The following is an 11462-nucleotide window of genomic DNA, read 5'->3' on the forward strand; positions in this document are numbered from 1 at the left end:
AGCACTTGGATATCCATTGAGTAGCAAATATTACTACTCAGACAACCCCAGATCTTTCTGTCTGTAAAATAGATATTCCATCCATTAGACCTTAATTTCCTTTAAGTCTAGCTAGCCTTTTTGTCTAGTGAGCTACCTTTTATTTCATTGTTTTAAACTGATAAGAACAGATGCTACCCTTGATCTTAGCCAAAAGGCCGAGAAGCAATATTTTGTTTTTTCCATTGTTTTAAAATACCAGTTGTTAAACGTTTCCCTTACAGAAAATGTAGAAAACAATGGTAACAGTAGTTTAATGATTAAGAGCAGGAGCCTTAGAACCAGACTGCCTGAGTTTGTATCCTGGCTCTTTTTACTTGCTGTGTGCTCTTGGATGAGCTATTCTACCACTCTGTGTCTCAGTTTTGTTCATATATTAAAGGGAATCATGATAATAATAGGATCTACGTAACAGGGTTATCAAGATTAGACGAGTTCATTGAAATAAAGCATGGGGACAAGGCTTAATACAGTGAGTGCTCAACAAATCTTATAATTATTACCAAACCATTTAGTTTTTCCACTGTTTCTCAACCACAAAATGTAACTTACACCAAAAACTTTGGAAATGTACGCCCTGGACCAGAGGAGCAACCACATGAAAGAAAATGGCAGTGTGGACCTCAAACCACGATTGGAAAAACACCTCAGAGGTCATGTACAGTTGAAAGTAGTTGAGCAGTATGGTCTTTATTAGCAAAAGCAAGACATGTACACACATTTGTGTTCAAAGTCCAAAATCTAAAGCAGCGAGATGTTTGACAATCCACAAGTGAAATTCAATTTTCATAGTCCTTTCCTTGTCTAACCTGTAGACATGGTCTTGTACATTCATGAATCAAGAAGTAAAACCCAGAAATATTGCAACAACAAACAAACAAGCAAACAAACAAAAAGAAATAGCGCAAAAAGCAGCTACTGACTGGCCAGTGTCACAACGGGCAGCTATGAGGACAGCCAACATTGCGACAGACAGCTCAACGGCCATGTCTGTGTAGGTAATAACTACAAGGAGAAAAAATACTCATAATATATTCTCTAGTGGAAAGAGCTTAATTGGTTTTGAACACAGTATTTATTTATTCATGTGATACAGAGTCGGTAAAAGTAGGTTTACACTTGTTAGTATGTGTATTATTTATTAATTATTGTGTTATTCTCCACATGAACAACTGTAAACCCACTTTTGCCTACCCCTGTATTTACTATATCAATGCACAGCAAAAGGTTTGTAAGCAGACACATCAAAGTGTTAGCGGTGGTAATCTTAGAGGTGGGTCAGTGCTGGTGTTGTCCTTTTTTCTCACCCTCCAGTGGGTGACTAACGGGTGGCCCGTGGTCTGCCTCCCACTGCTGGCTCACTGCGGGGCAATCCCTTTGGTAAACATGGAAATTGCCCACCACTCTCAGAATGGTGGCTCTGTCCAGGACCTGCAAAGCCAGGCCCCCTGGGGCTGGCCGAGGTGGTCGGCTCTAAGGAAAGATCACACTGGAGGCGGCCAAATGCTGGGAGCGGCTTGCTCCCTTCCTGGCTCCCACTGGCTGCACGTTACATCCCCACAGCCTGCCTGGCCATTGGCACGGGTGCCATCCTGTTTGTCGGATGGAGCTGGGGATTGTCAGATGCAGCCCACGGGCTCCTCACAGCCATACTTTATTTCAGAAGGAAAAGTCCCTTTGTCAGGTCCTTGTGCTGACCAGAGGCTGCACCACAGGCGTCCCTCCCCTTCGGGGGAGAAAGGACAGTGAGGCTAAAGAAACTCGGCACCCCTGAGTGATTGTGTGTGGCACACTTGAGTGATTGTGTGTCGTGGGAAGACACACAATCCATCTTCAGAGCTAGCCGCTGCTCTACTCAGGACCCCCTTTCCCACCATGCCTGGGCCCCCAGACTTGAGGGGGCTGTTGGAAGGGGTACCTGCCTGGCTGGTTTGGGACCTGTGACTGTCCCATGCTCCCTGAACAGTGACAGCCTGGGACCTGGGCAGGCTTCTCCAGGCACCACCTTCCCAGGCAAGGGCCAGCCTGTATCCTACAGCGGTCCTCAGCCACCTCCCTGGCGGCTTAAAACCTAAACTGGGGGGCTGGTTAGGGACAGGGGAGAGTAATGGGGGGGGAAATGGGGACAACTGTAATTGAACAACAATAAAAACAATTTAAAAAGCCCCTAAACTAAAAATGTAGATTTTATTTAATAAACTCTTACTTCACACACACACATGAAATACATCCAATCTCTCCTTGGCGACTGAGGCCTAGAAATTTTCCAGAGAAGCCCAATATTTCTTGAACTTTTAGTCCTTCTTTTCTAGACAGTCTCTGGGGGATGTGATTTCTCTGTGGCTCTGCACAGGATTGATGAGCACCATTAACTCTTCACTCCCTCCACTGGGGCCGTGAGACTGAAAACCACCTACCTGCAGTTTGCCCAGTCTACCAAGGCAGCCTTCTCCCATTCGCCTGCATCTCCTGGACATGCACGACTCCCTTTCATTTCAAGACTGAGAACCCAAAGAAACATTTGTGAGAATTAAATCTTGTCAGGCATGCCCACAAACCTGCAGCATTAACTTAAAAATTAAATTTATTTCTGCTTGCCTTCATGTTTCTGTTTCTTTACAGCGAGAGCACTCATTAAGTCCCCATATCCACCAGCTAACCATGTCCATAGATAAGAAAAACCCTCAAGGCTCAGAGTGCACTTTAAAATTTACTTTAAATAGGTAAGCAGTTCTGAAATAAGAAATTCAAATCTCTTTCTCTGTACATTATTTAACAAAAAAGATGAACAATGAATAGTAACGTCTGTGACTATAAGGGCCTCAGTTTAGTGCTCTTTTTCCCTATTCGTCTTTGTGTCCTTTAAATATACTTTATATTTGATACATTATTGTGGTTTTGTGCCTCTGCTTGGAGGATGTCTTGTTCCATTTCCACTTCAAAAAAGGTTTTGCAATTTAAGAAGAACAGTTAGGCATCTTGGAAGCAGAGCATGTAAGTACAGATTATATAGTAGATGCTGACCAAATATCATTGATATTAAGATCTACACAGTAATTTATAATGCAAGAGGTAGCCACAAGAGCTCCCAATAAGTGTAAGAGGTTTTTAATTCTCTGGACCAAAATAAGGAATTTATTCAATTGATATTTATGTTCCTTTTGCCCAAATACAGGACATTTTCATTAAGTCAATGGCACTTTTATTACTGTATTTTAGTTTTGTTTGGGATCTAGGTTGAGCTATTTATTTTCTAAACAATAGCCCATACAAATGAACTCTCCTTTCTAATAACTGTTTCTGGCTCTCCACATTCATTTCCTTCACCAAGTTGTATACCTACTTGATCTACATTTTAAATTTGGTTACAAACTTCCTTTAAAGTTATAAAACCTGCTGGAGATCAAGAAGGTACAACATTTAGGGATCTTCTCACCTTGGGATGAGATGCTGTTATGAAGATTTAGATAAAGGGAAATGATGAATTCTAGATGGAGGTTAAGTACAGCGCAAGTAAAACTTTGAAGGGCTGGGCGTCGGTTTTGTGTGTTGCTGTTTAGAGAATTAAAAAACAGTAACACACCAGGCCCCCTTTTTTCTCTTATGCTGGTAGTTCCAGTCCTAGCTTCCTTAGAAATTCCAAACCATGTGAGGAAGAGATGGTAAAGGGAGACGAGGGAGTATGGAAGGGAAAGGAAGTGATATAGTTTTGGGAGTAACTGTTGGAGAGACAGAAGCAAGAGAGATTTCTACGGAGTCAGAAGAGTAGAGGGAAATAATTTTATATAAAATTGTTTTCAAAAAATCAAAGTAACTAAGAATAAACCCATGACTAACACAGCTGTGAGCTATCAAATAATTGAATATAAGAAATTCGTGCACTGTGGGGGGACATGCTGCTCAGGTATTGACGTGGGCGGACTAGCTTGGGCAGGAGGAGAAGCTGGGCCTCAGACAGCTGAACGTGGTGTCAAATTGTCCACAGTTGTCTTTTCACCTTGATGGACGTTTTGTTACTTTTACACTATCGCTAGCCATCAGAATCAAGGCTTATTTTTTCACAAGTGTTATAACTGATTTTTTTACTTTTAAGTTTGTGTTTATGTTTTTAACGTTTTATTTGGGGATTCTTGATGTGTATGTGAGAGTTTATGTATATGCTTTATTCAGCTTCCCGTGATGCTAGCATCTTACATAATCATAGTACAATGATTAAAACTAAGGAATTATCATTGGTATTTGAGTGTTAACTAAACTCCAGACTTTATTTGGATTTCACCATTTTGTCCATTAATGTCTTTTTTTCTGTTTCAGGGTACTGCATTGCATTTAGTTGACAGATTAGGTATTGCTGTGGACTGAATCTTTGTGTCCAAATTCATGTGTTGAAATATAATTCCCAATGTGGTGGTATTTGGAGGCAGGGCGATCAGATCATGAGGGTGGAACCTTTATGAATGGGGTCATAAAAGAGTCCCAAGAGCTAGCTTGTTCTCTTCCCACCACATGAGGAAATGACCAGAAGTTCGCCTTCTGCAAGCTGAAAGAGTGCTCCAACCAGAACCCAACCACTGTGGCGCTACCATCTGGGACTTCTAGCTCCCAGCACTGTGAGAAATAAATTTCTGCTGTTGCTGTCCAGTTTATGGTATTTTGTTACAGCTGCTCAAGCTGATTAAGACAGCTCTCTATTATCACAAACTTAGCAGCTTAAAACAACACATTAATTATTTCATAGTTTCTGTGGGTTAGAAGTTTGGGCACAGCTTCACTGGATCCTCTGCTTAGGGTGCCCCAAGGCTGCAATCAAGGTGTCACTGGGCGGATCTCATTTGGAAGCCAGATGTCAAAGAATCTGCTTCCAAGCTCACTCGGTTATTGGCAGAACTCATTCCCTTGAGACTATGGGCATACCTCAGAGACACTGTGGGTTTAGTGCCAGACCACTGCAATAAAGCAAGTTGTAATCTTTTTGCTGGCAGAGGGTCTTGCCTTCAATTTGTAAAAAATGCAACATCTGTGAACTGCAATAAAGCAAAGCACAATAAAATGAGGTATGTCTATATAGGACTGAGGGCCCTGACTTCTTGCTGGCTGCCACGGCTGAGCTGCCTGCAGTTCCTTGCCCGGTGGGCCTCCCCAAATGACCACTAACTTCTTCAAAGGCAAGGAGGAAGAGAGCTCTCTTGAGTGAGTCTTCCAGCAACGTGGAGACTGTAGAAAGTAATATAACCACTGAATGACATCCCATCACCTTTTTCATATTTTATTGAGTAAAAACAAGTCAAGGAGAAGGGGCCACCGGGGCTGGGATCCTGATAGCCACTATAGGCATGATCCTCTACATCTGTCACCTCTCCTTAGTCTCCTCTAATCTTTGACAGTTACTCAGTCTTCTTGTCCTTCATAACCTTAACACTTTTGAAGAACACTGATCAGTTATTTTGTTGATTTGTGTACTTTTACCATTGTGGTTAAAACAGTTATTATCCTCCTCCCAAACATTATACTTCTGAATAATAGTAGTGTTTCTTGTATCTGTCTCTTTGTTTTTATTTCCTGAGAGATGTTGGAGAAGAGACCACCATATCAAGTATATGAGACCATATCAAGAAATAATGGATAGGTAGGGGAAATAAAAGAAAAAAGAAACAAATGGGACTACATCAAACTAAAATTTTTTGCACAGCAAAGAAAACCATCAACAAAATAAAAAGACAACACACAGAATGGGAGAACATATTTGCCGATACGTCTGATAAAGGGCTGATATCCAAAATTTATGAAGAACTTACAAAACTCAGCACCAAAAAAACCAAACAATCCAACTAAAAAATGGGCAAAAGACCTGAACAGACACTTCTCCAAAGAGGACATACAGATGGCCAATAGACATATGAAAAGATACTCAACATCACCAATCATCAGAGAATTGCAAATTGAAACCACAATGAGATATTATATCATACCTGTCAGAATGGCTATGATCAATAAATCAACAAACAACAGGTGCTGGTGAGGATGTGGAGAAAGGGGAGCCCTTTTGCCATGTTGGTGGGAACGCAGGCTGGTGCACCCACTGTAGAAAGCAGTGTGGAGATACCTCAAAAAATTAAAAATGGATCTGCCTCTTGACCCAGCAATCCTACTTCTGGGAATATATTTGAAGGAACCCAAACACTAATTCGAAGGAATGTAAGCCTGCCTTTGTTCATGGCAGCGTTATTTGCAATTGCCAAGATATGGAATCATCCTGAACGTCCATCAGTAGATGAGTGCATAAAAACAACTACGGGACATTTACACAATGGAATACTACTTGGCCATAAAAAAGAAAAGAAAATTTGATCTTTTGAGACAGTATGGATGGCCCTGGAGAACATTATGCTAAGTGAAATAAGCCAGTCAGAGAAAGACAAATACCATATGATTTCACTCAAATGTGGAATCTAATGAGCAAACTGGACTAACAAGAAAATAGAGACAGACTCATAGAGAGCAGGATGGCAGCTAAGGGAGGGAGGGTGGGAGGTTGGGGTGGAAGGACTGAGCAAAAAGTTAAAAGGACTCACAGACATGGATAATAGTGGGGTAATGGCGGGGGGTTAAGGGGACTAAATGGCAATGGCAAAAAACGCAATAAACATTTTTTAAATAAGTTTTTAACAAAGAATTAATGGATTATATAAAAAATGTTTTGAACATAGAAGAATGATGACATCTATGATAAAAAAATCATAAAATTAGAGGAAAAAATCTGGCTTCGGAAGCATGATGAGCACTGTTTTCTCCCCTCTGGGAATCCGCCCCAACTCTCAGTTTGTGCCAGTCAGATGGAGGGAACTCCATTCTCAGCTCCAGCAGGGGGCACATCTGTTAAATCTGTGAGAGCCTCACCACAGTCCACGGATTGGCCCATGATGAGATCAGAACCACTCAGATGTTCAAATGAAAGTCTTTCTAGAGCTATTGAGAAGGAGCTGGGCCTATAGTATGCTAAGGAATTTTACCTCATAGGATATTGCCCTGGAAATGCAGTCAGCATTCTGCTATACATATTAATTAATATTAGCTTTCGCTATGAGACAGAAAACCCAAATTTACAATAATGTAAACAAGATTGAAATGTATTTTTTCCTTACCTAAGTAGAAGTCTGGAAGTAAGCCATTCAGGGCTGTGCGGTGGCTCCAAGGTCACCAGAGGGTGGTTTCTTTCTCTCTTGCTCCAAAATCCTTGATAACATGGTTCTTCTTCCTGGTGGTCCCACCTGACAGTCCCACCTGACCGTCCCCCCGGATGGTCCTAGAGAGCTGCTTGAGCTTGCAGGCTTGCAGGGAGGAGGACAGGGGGAAGAGGGATCCTTGAAGGACACTTTCTGGAAATTGCTCATGACCCTTCTCCTTGGATCCCATTGGCAGAACTTAGTCACACTGCTATGCTTAACTGCAATAGAGGCATGGGAATACAGTCTTTATCTCGGGAAGTTTTGTGCCCAGTTGTAAGTAAGAGGTTTCAGAAAATGGAGCAAGGGAAAAAAGCTATGGGAGCACAGTGAGCTTTCTCTACTCTATCTTCACAAAAGAAGAGCCTGACTGAGAATAGAGCCTGTCCAGAAGGAGCAGTGTTGAAAGGTGAAAATAAATCAATCTTGCCCCAGTGACATCTTTGAGCCTCTGGACTGAGCTGTGCCTGAAGCCCAGCTACCTCTACTGTAACAGAGAGGCCTGGCCAGATCACTGAGCAGAGGGGAGGGACGCCTGAGGGGGGTTGGGAAGTGTCAAAGGTGGCGGATTGAAATTGCAACCAAAACTGACAGGCTTCTTCCATACCCCTGAGAAAGGGTAAGCAACAAACATGGCTTATGACACAGCTTGCACAGACCATGCGTGGGTTGTAAAGGTCACAACACATGTGCATCGTGGAGGTGAGCGTCGTGACACCTCACCCCAGGCAGACACTGTGCCCCTCCCTGCTCAGGGCTAGAAACTCTCCTACGCCCTTCAGGAGCGTGCGGGCAGGAGGAGCGGCAGAAACAGCGCCCAGGCTGACGAGCATGGTGGATGCCAGCCTCAAATGGCCCGCAAACTGGCCACTTTCACAGCATGTGTAATTTTGGGGTGAAATATTTAAAACAAAGGGCATGTAGAAATCCCCCTTTTTGCATTCCTCTTGATTGCGCAGTCAGGAGCCAGCTCGCAGAGGCTGAGTTTCACATGCGGGACACGTGCGTCGTAGGTGGTGGGCTGCGGGACGCTGCGGCCCACGCTGCGCAGCACGGGTCCCAGACTGAACCCCTTCTCTCGCTCCGAGACCAGCGTACAGACACGTGGGCTGAAAACATTTGCTGACCCTGGGGTGCAAGCAGCTTTGGGTACCATGGCCCCACAGGGACAGCCCCCCATAAGACCCGCAGCAGTGACCTGTCAGCATGCGGGGGCGCTGGGAGAGGGAGGAAGGGGAGGCAATAAAGTTGCCGGCCCCCCAAGTATACACTCCAGAGAGCGAGAGCGCCTGGAGCTGGAGACCTGGAGACCCCATTCACGGAACTGCCTTGGAAACAGACAAGCGTGGAGGGGAGTCTCAGGGCATGGATTGGATTTCAGTCTTTTTGGGAACAAGGGGATTTCTGTGCTTTGCAGAAGAGAATGGCTTGAAGCCAGGGTGACCCCAGCTTCCCCAAATGGGACAGTCTTTTTTAACAAAAACCGTTTTCCTTTCCCACCAATTATTGTGTTAAGGGTCATGTATGGCAGCAGGTGGCCAAACCCCACTGTGTCAGATAACACTACCACCGATGGTAATAACTTTCCTTCCTCCTGCCCTCCCTCCCTCCCTTCCTCTTATTTTTATTTTTATTTTTTCAGCTTAAAAAAATCTTGATTGATACAGAAGGGAGGATTCTCCGAAGAGCATGTAAGGTCACCGTTATTTCTTTGTCCCCTCAGGATCTCCACTCCTCTCACTGTTGCTCAGAATGGCAACTGAGTTTTGCCTTAAACCTCCTAAGGGCCAAATTATGCATCTCCACGCTCCATTTCCTTTCAGCCTAAAGGAGTGGGTACTGCTGTGTTTCTTAAAACTTGGCTCCTTGGATTTGATTAAAAATTTAAAAATATGTTGGCTTACAAATCTCTACTAAGATTCATAAGCTGGAATTCTCCGCCCCACCTATTCTAGGTATATGTATTTATCTTTAATGAATGCTTCTTAGAATTTTTCTGCTATTTGGTAAACACTCCTCTGTCAAAGAGCTTGGCTGTATACCCACCTCCTTTTTCTCAATTTTGACTTTTATTAACATTAACAGTATTTGTGGAAATTAGAGCTTAATGGATTCCTTTCTGTTGTTCTAAGAATCCTGCCATAAAAGGTCTCATTTTAAAGGGCTCCAAACAGTTGGTCAGCAGCACAGCTTTTTCTTAAAAGGAACTTTGCTAATAGGATCAATTTGTCTAGTCTGTTCCCTTGGCATCTTTTTTCTGGATCTTTCCTTTGAATCAGGAGATAAAAAAACATTAGATTTGGAGGGTTTCCTATCAGATTCTAAAAGTATGGTTTTCACTTAAATTATTATGCTTCTCTGTACCTACTTATATCAGTAAAGTGATTAGGAGTGTTACCAATTGCAATTCTGAGGCTATGAAATTTGGCTTTTTGAATTTAAATTATGCTGCGGCACCATATGGCAGAGGAGAAGGGAGTGCTCAATTTCTTATCTAACAGAGAGTTCCTCTCAAGCAAGGGAAATTGCCTTCACAGTCCAGGTTTCACCAGCTCTCTGAGGCTTAGTGTTACCTGCTGCCTCCAAGCACGCACATCCAGGACTTTCTCAAGCTACTGTGAGAAAAGTTGCTACAAACCATCAAAGATGATGCAAAGCCATGTGAGTCAGCTACTATCCATCTTCCCCCAATTGGCTGCTGCACTAGCCATGAGTACCGAGTTTCAGAAATGGTAGAACTGTGGGTGTCTTTCACTTTCATGCATTTTTAAAAAAAAATTATTTAACTTGAGGTAGAGCCATGTTACAGAACATCATTCATTTCCTCCAGAGCATAATAAGCAGTTGCTACCAGCCTAATGCAATTATGTTTGGGAGCACCATGGGGACCCCTAAAGCTTCTGAAGCGCAAGGTCAAATTCTACAAATGTCCAGGTATGCAGGAGGGGATGCTGCTAATTTATGGTTATGGGGCCTCCTCTCTCAGAGTCTGTCACAAATTAATGGGACTCAGGGAGCTACACATCCTCTTTAGGATTATAAATGGGATCCTGACATTTTAGACTCTCTGCCATTGTAGTGACTGAGCATCCTTTCTCTCGCACCCGATATTACGGACACCTCACTGCCTAATGAGATGGTGAACTTCTACTTGCTTTCTCTCCAGTCGGTGTCAGGGCAATTCAGAAAGAGCCGTGGGTTGAGATTTTTCTTGGCTGGCTTGCTAGCTTGCATAGAAATTAAGCGAGGTCCTTTTATATAACAGTGGCACTGGATGTCTCCTTTGCTCTCAGATTCACTCTCTACCATGCCCTCTGCTCCCGGTGGCTGACCTGGATGGGTGACATCCGTATGGTCCCTGCCCTCTAGCCTCTGGTTGGGGTTGTCAATGATGAGGACTGGCAGGTAAGGCTGGGATATTTATTGCCCTGGCATCTTTTTTGTGGGGTCACCAGTGTTGGCACACAACATATCTCCTGCCAGGTGGCCCTGTCCTCACAGTTCTCTTTCTGATCCCTGGCAGCTTCTCTTATTCCCTGCCCCTTCAGGCTCTGAACCTCCTCCCTGCTGTTACTAATCCTGAATATTATATTATCCATTGTGGTTTCCCTAATTCTGCCTACACTTCTATAAATAATCCATTTTTTAAATTTAATTGATTAATTTTATAAAGAAAGGAAGGAGGGAGAGAGAGGGGGGAGAGGGAAAAATATAGATGTGTTGTTCCACTTATTTATGCACTCATTCGTTGATTCTTGTATGTGCCCTGGCTGGGGATCAAACCTGTAACCTTGGTGTATTGGGATGACACTCTAACCAACTGAGCTACCCGGCCAGGGCAGTAATCCATTTCTTAAATTCTCCTCCAATTACTCAGTTTCAATGTGCCTGTGTTTTGTCCATTTTCCTCTCTGCCTCTTTTCACATGCCCTGATTCTAATGGAAAATACTTGTATTCTTGCCTTCTAAGTGCCTATAAAAGACCATCAAGTTTGTTTGCTTGTACTTACTTGCTTGCTTTTTGCTCTTTTGCGCCATCTTGTTTCCAGAAGGGCGTGATGATGCCCCCTGTTGGACAGTTCTGCCCCACTCCTGATACCTCCGCTCCTTTAAAATGCATTAGATATTTAGGTCATGCACACGACCTTTTAAGAAAGTGGGGAAACCTTTAAACTGGCTGTTCCCTGTCATGAAGACAAT

General features: G+C 43.2%; 1 pseudogene; it reads right to left on the reverse strand.

Annotated features, from left to right (window-relative positions):
• On the reverse strand, positions 1–209 carry LOC129061150 (uncharacterized; annotated as a pseudogene).
• Between the last annotated feature and the right edge of the window lie 11253 nt (positions 210–11462).

The sequence above is a fragment of the Pteronotus mesoamericanus genome, unplaced genomic scaffold (assembly GCF_021234165.1).
Source record: "Pteronotus mesoamericanus isolate MK-2021 breed Mesoamerican mustached bat unplaced genomic scaffold, CSHL_Meso_final scaffold_54, whole genome shotgun sequence".
Classification (NCBI taxonomy): domain Eukaryota; kingdom Metazoa; phylum Chordata; class Mammalia; order Chiroptera; family Mormoopidae; genus Pteronotus; species Pteronotus mesoamericanus.